Source organism: Pinus tabuliformis, chromosome 2_2, assembly GCF_031772625.1.
Source record: "Pinus tabuliformis cultivar Carrire ecotype Pingquan chromosome 2_2, CPIR1, whole genome shotgun sequence".
Taxonomy (NCBI): Eukaryota; Viridiplantae; Streptophyta; class Pinopsida; order Pinales; family Pinaceae; genus Pinus; species Pinus tabuliformis.
Genome location: NC_142300.1, coordinates 944995186 through 945000928, shown reverse-complemented (window position 1 = coordinate 945000928; position 5743 = coordinate 944995186).

Sequence of the window (5743 nt, the reverse complement as noted above, 5' to 3'; positions counted from 1 at the left end):
ACCAAACCTGATGTCTCTTGTTGATATGTTGATTGTCTCCTTTGTCATTGCATTTATTGTTCTATCTTAAATTACTGTTGATGAATGGAAAGACTAATTTCAATTGGAAATATTTCTAATTGAAGTATTGATTTGGGCTAAAGTGATTGATACACCATAAAACAATATGAAAATTTAACATGGTTTCAAAGCCAAGGTAAAGGACAAGAAAGGAGACAAGCATTGAAGCAATAATATTTGGAAAGTTGAAAGAGTCGATCTACCAAGTCAAGATGACTTCCTTCTTCAAAGAAAATGAGAATTTGGGTGACTCATCCAATCTTGTTGCATGGAAAGTGAGGTTGGAAATCATAGATGATAACAATGATGCTTTGTATTACATTCAAGGAAAAGTACCTGAGCCTCCAGAGAACAGTTCCACTACTGCCAAGCACAAGCACAAGAAAGGTGAGTTAAAAGCAAAGCAAATTATAGTTGATGGTTTATAAGATAATTTACTTGCATATGTTGGAAACTTGAGAAGGTCCAAGGACATGTATGATAAGGTAGCTGGCATGTATGAAGTCAACAATTTGAATAAAATCATCTCCTTGAAAGATTAACTCAAAGACATGAAGATGAACAAAGGAGAGTCTGTGCAATCCTACATAATGAGGATATCTCGTCTTAGAGATCAATTGCAAAGAGTTTGGGAATCTGTGCCCGATAGGGGAATGATGATTGTGAATCTAAGAGGTCTCCCTCCTATTTGGGAAACCTTTATTGCTACTATAAGCAACAACAATTCCCTCCAATCATTTGATGAAATTGTTGGAAAGCTCACCCAAGAAGAATCAAGGATGATATCAAGAGGAAGGATTCAAAAGCATGAAGAAGGAGATCCCATTGCATTCATCACTCATGACAAGAAGAAGAAGAAAGGGAAAGGAGGTCCATCAAATTACATAAAGCCTTCTCCTTGAAATATAAATAGAAAGGAGGAATTTTTGCACATCGAATGTTACAATTGTCATAAGAAAGGACACTATGCTTGAGATATCCCCAAGAATAACAATGGACCATGCTACAATAATAGAAGCAAAAACAACATGTTCAATGATCAAATAAGGAGAGATGACCGAAAGAATGATCACAATGGAAGAGATGAAATAAGAAGAAGAGATGCTCCAAGTGATCATGAAGAAGATCGTCGTCTACAAAAGACTTCAAAATTCTCTAGGTATGAAATAAATGTTGCAAATCAATCTGAATATATTCTTATTTCCACCCTTACTAGTTCATCTCCTCCGAATTCATGGGATAGTTAGTTGGTTGATAGTGGGGCCACTCATCACTTCTCTGGTTATAAGGAAGTTCTCTCTAATTTGGTAGAGAGGGAGTCAAATTTGAAAATTATCCTTGGAGAAAACTCCACTCACCCCGTTAAAGGTTTTGGGTCCGTCAATTTTCATCTGAATCTGGGAGAATCTACTTTTCTCGTTGATGTGATGTATGTGTCGGGATTGAAGAAGAATTTGGTATTAATACCCGTTTTGGAAGACAAAGCGATGAGGGTTGCCTTAATTAAGGGAAGGGTTCTTACTTGTCCTGTTGGATCACCTATGAGAGATGAATTCACACTAGGATCAAGATATGAAGGAATCTACAAGGTTATTGGAAGACCACTTCTAGCATTGTTCCATGATACTAATAATCTAAGTGAACTATGGCATCGAAGATTGGCCCATCTACATTATGATGCTCTTCCGAAATTGGAGAAATTGGTATCAAGGATTCCCAAGGTTCAAGCCCATCATGATGGAGTATATCAAGGTTGTGCCAGTGGAAAGAAGACAAAGGGACCATTCCCCTTTAGCAATAACAAGTCAAATGACATCCTCCATCTCACTCATTCTAATATATGTGGTTTGATTCCCGTGCATTCTATTAGTTTCCATATCTAATATATCACCTCCATTGATGACTTCTCAAGAAATACATGGATCTATTATTTTAAGCATAAGGATGAAGCCTTCAAAATGTTCAAGAAGTTCAGAGCTTTGATCGAAAATCAAACTGGGAATAAAATCAAAATATTTAGGTCCGACAATGGTGGAGAGTACACATCAAAGGAGTTCATTGATTTTTGCAAGAATGAAGGAATCAAGAAAGAAACAAGTATGCCCTATACTCCTGAACAAAATGGAGTGGATAAAAGAAAGAACATATCCACTATAGAAGCTTCCCATGCCATTCTCCATGATAAAAAATTGTTGAAGTTCCTTTGGGGAGAAGCAACAAATGCTGCTGTATATGTTCAAAATAGGGTACCTCATCAACCATTGGACAAGAAGACCCTCGAAGAACTATTCATAGGTGTCAAGCCCGATGTTGGTCATCTTTGTATCTTTGGATTCATCGTATACTTTCATGTGTCGAAGGACAAAAGGAACAAGTTGGAAGCCTCGGTAAGAAAAGGTACGTTTGTTGGATATTGTGAAAATTATAAAGCATTTAGAATATATATTCCTGGTCAAAGGAAGGTTGAAATTAGCAGGGATGTTACATTTGATGAATATTCCACTGTTGGAAAAGCAAGGGACCTTCCTCTGCCTCCTCCTCCTGAGGAGAATGATGATATGGATATTTTAGATGGTCCTTCTGTGCCCGAATCTGAGACAAATATTGTTGATGATCCGATGGATCACCTAGATACTCCTCCATGTGATCCTCCCGCCAGGAAGAGGCCACTTTGAATTCGTTATAATTTATAGCATGATGGTAGATGAGCTCCCGTTTGAAGATCATTTAGAGAAAGGAATAAGCCATGTAGGTACTAGGGATATGTTGCAGCCATGAGCACCATGATTCAAGCTGAACCTCCCAAATTCAAAGAAGTCGTAAAAGAAAAAGTTTGTAAAGATGCTATGGCCAAAGAATATGAATTGATTACGAAGAATGACATATTGGATAGGTTCTCGATATCGAAAGGGAAATCTGTGGTGACTTCAAAGTGGTCTGATTCCCGTGCATTCTATTAGTTTCCATATCTACTATATCACCTCCATTGATGACTTCTCAAGAAATACATGGATCTATTATTTTAAGCATAAGGATGAAGCCTTCAAAATGTTCAAGAAGTTCAAAGCTTTGATCGAAAATCAAACTGGGAATAAAATCAAAATATTTAGGTCCGATAATGGTGGAGAGTACACATCAAATGAGTTCATTGATTTTTGCAAGAATGAAGGAATCAAGAAAGAAACAAGTATGCCCTATACTCATGAACAAAATGGAGTGGATGAAAGAAAGAACAGATCCATTATAGAAGCTTCCCATGCCATTCTCCATGATAAAAAATTGTTGAAGTTCCTTTGGGGAGAAGCAAAAAATGCTGTTGTATATGTTCAAAATAGGGTACCTCATCAACCATTGGACAACAAGACCCCCGAGGAAGTATTCATAGGTGTCAAGCCCGATGTTGGTCATCTTCGTATCTTTGGATTCATTGTATACTTTCATGTGTCAAAGGACAAAAGGAACAAGTTGGAAGCCTCGGTAAGAAAAGGTACGTTTGTTGGATATTGTGAAAATTATAAAGCATTTAGAATATATATTCCTGGTCAAAGGAAGGTTGAAATTAGCAGGGATGTTACATTCGATGAATATTCTGCTGTTGGAAAAGCAAGGGACCTTCCTCTGCCTCCTCCTCCTGAGGAGAATGATGATATGGATATTTTAGATGGTCCTTCTGTGCCCGAATCTAAGACAAATATTGTTGATGATCCCATGGATCACCTAGATACTCCTCCATGTGATCCTCCCGCCAGGAAGAGGCCACTTTGTCTTCGTTATACTTTAAAGCATGATGATAGACGACCTCCCGTTCAAAGATCATTTAGAGAAAGGAATAAACCATGTAGGTACTAGGGATATGTTGCAGCCATGAGCACCATGATTCAAGCTAAACCTCCCAAATTCAAGAAGTCGTAAAAGAAAAAGTTTGTAAAGATGCTATGGCCAAAGAATATGAATCGATTACGAAGAATGACGTATTGGATAGGTTTCCGATATCGAAAGGGAAACCTGTGGTGACTTCAAAGTGGTTATTCAAGATCAAGCATGGAGTTGATGGTAGCATTGAGAAATACAAGGCAAGGTTCATGGCATGAGGATTCTCCTAGAAAGAGGGTGGAGATTATGATGATATATTCACACTTGTGGCTCAATATACAAGCATCTATTTGATAGTTTCTCTTACCGCAGGTCAAATATGGACACTTCATCAGATAGACATAAAGACTGCATTCCTCCATGGCATGTTACAAGAAGGTGTATATGTTGAGAAACCATAGGGATTTGAAGTAGAGGATGGAAAGACACATGCTTGTAGGTTGAATAAGGCATTATATGGTTTGAAGCAAGCCCCCAAAGCATGGTACACCTGCATAGACAATTATTTGGTGAAGCTAGGATTCACAAGAAGCATTGTTGCTCCTAACCTATACTTCAAGATAGTCCAAGATATGTCATTGATTTTGGTTTTATATATTGACGATCTATTCTTGACAGGTAGTGATCCCCTGATGATCGAGTTTAAGAGGGATATAGCCTTTGAACTTGAGATGAAGGACCTTGGACTCATGCACTAGTTTCTAGGCCTTGAGATGTGGCAAAGGCCTGGTGAGATTTTCCTTTCACAAGGAAAATATGTTGTGAAGCTGTTGGAAATATTTGGAATGACAGAATGCTAGTCACTACCCACACCGATGGAAATAATATTAAAGAAGTTATGTGGTGAAGTTGCAGGACCCGATTTAGCGAATCCATCTGAGTATAGACAATTGATTGGGGCTATGATGTTCCTAGTGAACACCTGTCCAGACATTTTCTATGCAGTAAACACATTGAGTCAATTCATGAGTGAGCCTCTCCATGCACATTGGATCGCTGCCAAACACATTTTGAGATATTTGCATGGGATGATCACACTTGTTCTGAGATATTCTTGTGGAGATGTTCATCTTCCTGGATACACTAATGATGACTAGGAAGGAAACGTTGTTGACATGAAGAGTACGTCTGGATGTTATTTTAGCCTTGGATCTACCATGATATCTTGGATGAGAAGGAAGCTTAAGCCTGTAGCATTGAGTACCGCTGAAGCAGAGTATATTGCTGCTAGCATGGCTAGTTGCAAAGCAGTTTAATTGAGGGATCTCTTTGGAGAGTTATTTGAGCAGGCCCTAGATACTGCAATGATATATTGCGACAACAAGGGTGGCAGATGTCTAGTAGAGAATCCCGTATGTCATGACAATTCCAAGCATATAGAGATCCGATATCACTTCATTTGAGACATGGTGTAGAGAGGATCCATTCGACTCCTTCACATATCGACAGATGAGCAGATTGCAGATATTCTCACCACGGATTTTCCGAAACGGAAGTTCTTGGTCTTCAGAGAGCAACTTGGACTGATGGATGTGACCTCTCCTGATAAGGGGCATTGCTGATTGAGGACACTGAGCCATTTCTTCCCCCCTATTTGAGCTCCTAGGGTGTGGAATTAAGATAGAGGATTCATGGGGTTGAGAGATCTCTGGTGTTATCGGGAAATCTAGTGCCTATTTAGAGCTGCTAGTCCCACTAAGACGGGTAGCTATCTTAGAAACAAAATGATTAAAGTCACTTGTTTTTCCTTTACGAGAGAGAGATGAGAAAGAAGTAGAGAGTACCAACCTCAGTCTTCCGCTTGGCTCCT